This window comes from Gossypium raimondii, chromosome 6 (genome assembly GCF_025698545.1).
Source record: "Gossypium raimondii isolate GPD5lz chromosome 6, ASM2569854v1, whole genome shotgun sequence".
Lineage (NCBI taxonomy): Eukaryota > Viridiplantae > Streptophyta > Magnoliopsida > Malvales > Malvaceae > Gossypium > Gossypium raimondii.
The window spans coordinates 41,847,721-41,856,722 of NC_068570.1; the positions used below are offsets into that span (position 1 = coordinate 41,847,721).

The window sequence follows — 9,002 nt, forward strand, 5'->3', positions numbered from 1 at the left end:
ATGGTGGAGAGGAGAGGGGCATGGGGAGAAGGTAAAAAATTAAGGAGGAAAGATAAAAGGACGGGGGAAGGAGTCGGTCGTGGTGGTTCGAAGAAGCGATGTGAAGGTCGGCGGGAAGGGCTGTTACGAAAGGAGGAAGGAGAAGAGGGAAACCAATGGATGGATGCTTGAGGCTATGAGGGTGAGGGAAGGGCTTGGTTAGGTGAAAAAGATTGGAGGTTAGGGAAAAGTAGAGGGGAAGGCAGGAGAAGGTGGTCGGCAATGAGGAAGAGGGGATAGGCGGCGTGAAGAGTGGACGGGCGAGGGCGGCTAGAATGATATAGGGACGGCGGTGGCTAGTGTTTGGGAAATAGTTAGGGAAGAAGGACACAAAGTGGAAGAAAAAAATAGGGTTTTTGGTTTTAAAAGAGGGACAAGGTTGTGTAAAACCCGTGTTGGGCCACACGGTCGTGTTACACGCCTGTGTGTGACTCCCTCAACCCATGTGCTTTTTAAACATTCTAACCTAGTCTTCACACGGCCGTGTCTAGGCTATGTCTGCTAACCTTCACTTCACCCACGCCCGTGTGAGAGGCTGTGTGGGGAACACTACCGTGTCTCTTACCTGTGTAACTCACTGGCTTTAAATTAAAACTGAAAACTTAGCTCCAGTTCTCACACAGCCTAGGACATGCCCATGTGACCTACACGGCCATGTCTTTACACTGTGTAACTTACTATCAATTCCCCTATTGTGAACACGGCTTGGGACACGCCCGTGTGTCCAAGCCGTGTGGGTCAAAAACAATTTTTTATTTAATTTAATTTAAAATTAGCATGCAATAAAATTAAAAGAGTTATCAGAAGTTAAACATTAGGGTTGCCTCTCGAGAAGCGCTTATTTAGAGTTTAAGCTCGACTTACCTTGTACACGCACGATCACGGTGGTTCATGGAGCCTAAGCTCCTATTTCTCGTTATCAAATACTTTACCAAGATAAGGTTTAAGTTGAGTATTGTTTACCTTAAACGTGCCGAACTCAAAATGAGTTACCTCAACTATACCGTATGGAAAGACATTCAGTACCATAAATAGGGCTGATCCATTTGACTCGAGCTCCAAAGGGTGATTTGTGGATCCGTTTTGTCCAGCAATACTTTGTCCCCAACCTTAAACTAGTTCATTCCATTTAGATGCTCATCATGGCATCACTTTGGTTCTTCATTGTGTTCTTTCGGTTTCTCCTTAACATGTGTTCGCCATTCATCTAGTTCATCGATTTGAACCATTCGTTCTTTATATGTTGTTCTGTTTCTATCACCTTCACTAAAACATGGCTCCATTACATTTTCACGAGGGATTTCTTCCAAAGAAAGTTGAGCCATATGGTTACCCACATTAACAAAATGTTTCGTATCTTCTCACTCACTAGAGACTTTCACAGAATCACGTGCTTGGAGAGTAATCATTTTGTCACCTACACGAAGTAACAATTCTCCTGTACCAACATCAATAATAGTCCTGGCAGTTGCTAAAAAGGGGCGACCTAAAATCAAAGGTGCGTCACTATCCTTATCCATGTCTAAGACAACAAAGTCAATGAGGAATATGAATTTGTCAATTTTTTCGAGTACATCCACAATAATACCCCTAGGATATCTAATGATTCTATCCTCTAGTTGAATACTCATCCTAGTTTGTTTAGGTTTCCCAAGACCAAGTTGTTTAAACATTTTGTAGGGAAAAACATTAATAGTAGCCCTTAAATCAGTCAAAGTATTATCGATATTTAAACTACCAATGAGACGAGGAATAATAAAACTCACTAGATCTTTTAGTTTGTTAGGCAATTTATTTTCTAAAATGGCCGAGCAGACTACATTGATCTCCACAGTCGACGAGTCGTCTAACTTCCTTTTGTTTGCCAATAACTCCTTTAAAAATTTAACGTAATTTGGCATTTGCAAAAGAACTTGAAAAAATAGTAAGTTAATATGTAATTTTTTTGAGAGCTTGAGGAATTTACCAATTTGTTCGTTCGTCTGGTCTTTCTTTGACGCGTTAGGATATGACACTCGAGGTATATATTCTTTGATAGTTGGTTTTTACTCTTTCCTATTGTCGAAAACCTTATCATTGTTCACCACAATTTCTTGCCTCGGTTCTTGTTAAAATTCAACTAACCCTTCTTCGTCTCAAAAAGTAATTGCATAAAGCTGCTCCTTTGGGTTAGTTTCAGTATTACTAAGCAAGCTACCTTGTGGTGTTTCCGTGATTAGTTTAGCAAACTGATCGATTTGGTTTTTGAGCCCTTAAATCAATGATTGTTGATTTTTTAGTACTGGTTAAGTATTTTGGAGACGAGTATCTGACACCGAGATAAACTTCGTCAACATCTCCTCAAGGTTCAACTTTTTCTCTTGCTAGTAAGGTTGTTAGATGCCTGAAGGTGGTTGTTCTCTCTGATTTCCTTGACCACCCCAAGAAAAATTGGGATGGTTCCTCCAACCTGTGTTATAGTTGTTACTACAAGGGTTATTTTAAGGCCTCGAATTATTACCCATATAATTGAGTTTCTCGTTCTCTGTGCTAGAACCGTAGGATAAACATTTTGGATTAATCATTCCACCTCTTTTTGTTTCGCATTGCATCACTAGATGTACCTGCGTAGAAAGATATAAACCATAAATTTTCTTATTAAGTACTTCTACCTAGTTTGATAACATGGTAACTGCATCTAAAATAAAAACACTGGTGACTTTCATCGGTTTTTTCCTCATGACTTGCCACTAATAATTATTCAGTGCCATCTCCTATATAAATTCATAAGCTACTTCAGGTGTTTTATTGTTAAGTGTTCCACTGGCTGTTGCTTTGATTAACTGCCTAATTGAGGGATTCAAACCATTGTAGAAGGTTTGAACTTGTAACCATAAGGGTAACCCAAGGTGAGGGCACTGTCTCAATAAGTCCTTGTATCTCTCCCATGCAAAATATAATGTCTCTAAATTGATTTGCACAAAAGAAGAGATGTCATTCCTCAACTTGGTTGTCTTAGCCGATGGGAAGTACTTCAGAAGGAACTTCTCAGTCATTTGAGCCCATGTAGTGATGGAACCTCATGGTAAAGAGCTTAACAACTATTTTTCTTTGTTCCTCAACGAGAATGGGAACAACCATAAGCGAATGGCATTGTCAGTGACGCCATTAATCTTGAAAGTGTAACGGATTTCCAGGAAATTGGCCAAATAAGTATTTGGATCTTTCTCTTACAAACCATTGAACTGAACATATTGTTGTACCATCTGAATAGTGTTCGGATTCAGTTCAAAATTATTTACAGAAATAGTGGGTCACACAATATTCGATTCAACCTCAATCAGAGTGGGCTTGGCATAATTGTACATAGTACGAGGAATAAAAGCTGCAGCAGTTTTAGGAGGTAGCTAAACATTCTGATTATCACCCATCTCCTTGGTAATAATGATGCCTTCTTGTTCGTCTACTATATTATGTCGACTCTGGCTTTCTTCTCTACTATTTCTGCGAGTAGTACTTTCAATTTCGCTATCAAAAAGTAATGGTCTCGACGGGTTTCTTCTAGTCATAAACAAAAAAAAACCTACTAGAAGCAAACAAAAGAAAAATTAGAATGTAAAAATTAAACTAAATAATATAATAAAATAAAAAATGGCTAAATTAATAAAAAGAAAGTGTTCCTAATATTTTAGTCCTCAACAACTGCGCTAAAAACATGATGTGTTTTCAGTGACTAACTAAAAATACGACAAAGGCAAGCGCACCTATCTATAATAGTATAGCTACGGTGAGCAAAGGTATCACATCCGTGAGGACTAAAAGTAGTAGTAATTACTGTTTTCTTATTATTTAGCTGACAAATTGGAGTGATGGGTTTTAAGCTAAAATTACTAAACTAATTTAACTAAGAATTCAACAGAGAATTAATCAAGGAGATAATCGAATATTAACCAATGAGAGAGACAATACCCAGGAAAGAATCCACCTAGACTTCATCAATTATTATGACTCTGAATTAAACGAGTTATTCACTTGGTGTCTTGATCTGTAGAAATCCCTAAATTATGCTAATATCTCTTTCGAGAGTAAGGGCAACTAACTCTAGGTTGATTAATTGAAATCTCTTTCTAATTAAAACCCCTATCGTTGAATTAACTCAATCTATGAATTCCCCTATTAAATTTGATTCTAATCCGGTAGATTTATGTCATCCTATTTCTAGGATTGCATGCAACTCCACTCAATTATGCTAGATCTACTCTTAATCAAGGACTTGTCCTCCATTGAATTAAGCACATTAAACATTAATTAGTATCCCACATATATTAAAACAAGAAATAAGCACACATAATTGAGAACAAGAATCAAGTCTTTATTGTTTAAAATAGAAATTAAATAATAGAACTCATCATAGGTTTCATCTTCCCTGGGTATCTAGGGAATTAGTTCATAATTCTGTATGGAAACATCTCAAAGTCAGAAAAACCACAAGAAACAGAAAAACTCATAAAAATTTCAAGAGGAATTAAAAGGGGATCTTCAATCTTGGTGGAAATCCGCTTCAAAATTGGTTTGATGGTGTTCTTGGAGTTGTTTTCTTGATCTTCTCTAGTGGCTTCCTCTTCTCTTCTTCTAATTAGTATTTATAGACTTTAGAATTGTCAGAAAGCCTAAAAATTGTGTTTTTTGGCACATTTGGGATCCAAGTTGGGAAATTTATGTGGGTTGGCACATGAGCGTGTGTCCAACCCGTGTGGCTCCTGAAACTTACACTATTTGTCTGATTTTAGCTTGTTTTTCACTCCTTTTGCTCCCAAATGCTCACCTAAGTGTAGGAACATGAATTCAAAAGGATTAGGAGCATCAAATTCATCAATTTGCATAGATAATCATCCAAAAACACATTAAAAATGGGATCAAAATATGTTAGTTTTATCATTTATCACTTATCAAATCAAAACAAGTAAAATTGAATGTTTAACATAATTTTATAAAAACCTGATAATTGTAGGAATCAAAATATTTAATATTTCATTTGTATAAATTCAATCATTATTCAAAACTATTTTAGATTTTATTAAAAACTCATTTTTCAGTATTTGTAGTGAAAAAATGTGTTATTGACAGATTCTATTTAAAAACCAAGTTTTATGCGAAATCATTTAAAATACTCGTTCGAGTAGTTGTTAAAACTCTAGTGTCATGCAGTCAAGTCATACAAATCAAAATGAATATCTAAAAGTTAGTGTCTCATGCCACAGTCCATAAAGAAAATTATTATAGTCCCAAAATAATGATTAATAATTAATTGAAAATACTTAAATACGGAAACATTCGTGAAGCTCCTCTGAATGTTGTGTTCAAGTGCTAACCTTGAGTTTTATCTGAAAAGTCAAAGAATTAATGAGTGAGCTAAATAAGCCTAGTGTAAGTATTAAATTAGGTAACAAACAGAAATTAAAACATACATTTTCGAATATAGGAGAAAATATATATAAGCAGTCCAATTTTACATATATTAATATGTACGATGATGTCGATGCAGAGTTTTCAAAAATAATTGTTGAATTTTTAGAAAAGTTCTTACCCAACTCTGCTACACACCATAAAAGAGTTCCCCCAAAATTGATCCATCCAATAACATACCAAAATTGTGGACAAACCACAATGAAAGTTTGAGCCAACAAGCATTACAACGGAAGTTGAGTGAGAATTAGAGGAATTTAGTCCACTTGTTCTTAATAGTGTCGTATTGCCATCATTGGAAGGTGAGTTTAGTATGCATGTTTAAGTCTCAGATTAAATAGAGGAGTGACGCTGGGTAAGATAAACATTGAACTTTATAGCTTCGACAATCACCTATCTTTTTATACCTTGTGAGCACTTAGTATTCTGCTGAAGATTCATGTTGGGGATCCCATTTTATCATTATCATATTTTATTTTATTTTTTTCAAGTTATTGTATTGATAAATATTCTCAATTTATCTCATTTCCATCTAGTTGTTACACCGACATTAATAGACAAAAGACTACCATCCTTGTAGGATCGATATCTGACTGACTCACATCTGTCTACTATACTTGCATCTACAGTGTACACTTGCACATTACACTTGCACATTATTGTTGTGACATTAAACAGCTGATCAAGTTTTTGGCACCGTTATCGGGATGGCTTTTGTTTGATGTTTATTTTTGTTTTTATGTGTTTTTTCACTTTATTTTCCATATATAATATTTACTATTCACTAACTGGTTTTTCTTTGTTGCTAATTCTTTAACATCAATTTAGGTGTTTTATGACCCGAAGTAATTCAGGTTTTCTTACCACTTTGATCCAGAAATTGAAAGGACTGTTCGGAGTAGACTTCGAGAACAAAGAAATATGGCTTTACCAGGGAATAATGCAACTGCAAAATGTTAATAACCCATTGTTGCCGCAAGATGCTCGCATACAAAATAGGACTATATGAGTTTTGGTTGTACCTGTCTTGTATGATTTACAGCCAGGAGTTGTTAGGCTAGCAATCCAAGCTGGGAATTTTGAACTCAAGCCAATAATGTTTCAAATGCTAAATTCTAATGGACAATATGTTAGACTGCCACATGAAGATGCGAGAGAACATCTTAAATCATTTTTATTGCTTTGTGCTTCCTTTAGTCAACAAGGTGTTCCTGATGATGCCTTGAAGATTCAATTATTTCCTTATTCCCTACAAGGAAGAGCCCGTACTTGGTTTTTTGGACTATCTGCTGGATCAATTACTTCTTGGGATGCACTAGCAACACAGTTTTTTTGAGATTAAACCTGCCTACAATGAATGCTCGTATTTGAAATGACATTAATGCTTATCATTAGTTGGATGATGAAAATCTTCACACCACATGGGAACGTTATAAATCTTTACTTCGACGTTGTCCCATGCATAGCACTCAACCAGAAACACAAACTGAGATTTTTTTTAATGGGTTGAATTCACATACAAGGAATCTTGTTAATGCATCAGCCAATAGACCTTTGATGGATTATACTTATAATGATGCTGCAAAAATTCTTGAGAGAATTGCTCAGAATGATTATCAATACCCTATCTCCAATGCTGTACAAGAAAAAGGTACTCCAAGAGTTATCGAATTGGATGCCATACCCGCACTAAGTGCTCAAATGTCTTCTCTCACCAACATGATTAAAAATATGCAACGGACTAGTGGAGTTGCACCTATACAAGTCGCTCAGCAAGTTGATGTTCCTACTATTTGTTGTGAGATTTGTAGTGACAACCATAGCTATGAAGATTCTCCGCAACATGCAGAGAATGCATGTTATATTAGTAACATCCGCAACAATTCTTATGGTAATTCTTACAACAACTCTGCACGCAACAAATAGCTTTGGGGAATTCAGAATGTTGGAAAAAATGCTGCGACATTCAAATATGGGAATACATCTACTTAGGGTAATTATAATCCCAGGCAGGGGAACTACAACCAACAATAGTAGAATTACAACCAGCACACTCTGATGCATCCACAACAAGGCCAAACACATCCACACCAAAATTCGATGCAGCCACAACACTCTTCAATACTAAATCAACATGTTCAAGGACATCAACAGTAACCGTACACACAAGCTTTTACTTCTGACCCATTCGCAACTCTTGACGTGTTAATGTGGGAGCATATTACTCACAGGGAAGCATAATTAGGACAACTTGCTTCAAATTTGAATACTCAACCACCAGGCTCATTACCTAATGATATGGAAAATCCTAGCCCAATAAGGAAAGAACATTGTAAGACTATCACTCTTAGGACTAGTTATCAAACTGGCAAACCATTTCTAAACTCAAGATACGGATAGAGTGATCACTGGTGAGAATGTTGAATCTAAAGAGTTTTTCGATGCATTTGACAAAGAAGTTCCACAAGTTTTCACTGATATGCCTAATGTCTGACCTTCGAAACTGTCACCACAATCAAAGATGTCAGCACAAGCAGATACATCTCTACCTGTACCCTTCCCACAAAGATTCAGGAAGAATGAGCATGACAAGCAGTATCAGTAGTTCCTGGACACACTGAAGCAACTACAGATAACAATCCTTTAGTAGATGCTCTATTATAAAATTTAAGTTATGGGAAATTTATGAAAGACCTCTTGTCCAAGAAGAAGAAGCTCACTGATATTTAAACTATTGCACTCACAGAAGGCTGTAATGCTGTTTTGACAAACAAGATGCCCCTTAAATTGAAAGATACTGGGAGCTTTACCATCCCATGTTTAATTGGCAATCATTATTTGGGTAAGGCTTTATGTGACTTAGGAGCTAAAATTAACCTAATGCCACTATCTACTTTTAGAAAGTTGGGAATTGGTCACATGAAATCTATTGTAGTGACATTACAACTAGCCGATCAATCCTTGGCTCCACCTGAAGGGAAAATAAAAGACATCTTAGTTCACATGGATAAATTCATTTTTTTGGCTGATTTTATCCTACTTGATTGCAAGGCAACAAAGAGGTTCCTATAATCTTGGGACGACCAATTTTAGCCACCTGTCGAACTCTTATTGATGTTTATAAAGGTAAACTAACCATGCGACTTAATGATAAGCTCGTCACCTTCAGTGTTTTTGAATCTATTCAATGCAAGGACAAAGAAGAATGCCATACTGTTGATGTGCTAGATGATCTAATTGAGGAAGAGTTCAATAACCAAAGCACAGTACTTTCTGAAGAGTTTGCACTGACATCTATTGCTGAATCTTTAGACGATTGTGATAGCATGGTTGAAGCTACTAATCTTGAACTCAAGCATGGATGGCAGATTGAATCCTTAGACCTAGCTAACAGAACAACCTAATTTTCAAGCCATCTATTGAAGAAGCTCCTACTTTGGAATTAAAACCACTACCTCCTCATCTTAAATGTCTTTCTAGGTGACCACAATACTCTCCCAGTTATTGTCTTCGCAACA

At 36.4% G+C, this 9,002-nt stretch overlaps 1 non-coding gene across 1 annotated transcript; it reads left to right on the forward strand.

Annotated features, from left to right (window-relative positions):
* The first annotated feature begins 2,919 nt into the window (after positions 1 to 2,919).
* Positions 2,920 to 3,026, forward strand: LOC128042081 (small nucleolar RNA R71). The gene has a single exon (XR_008197289.1). It is a non-coding gene; the product is annotated as a small nucleolar RNA R71 (small nucleolar RNA).
* The last annotated feature ends 5,976 nt before the right edge of the window (positions 3,027 to 9,002 follow it).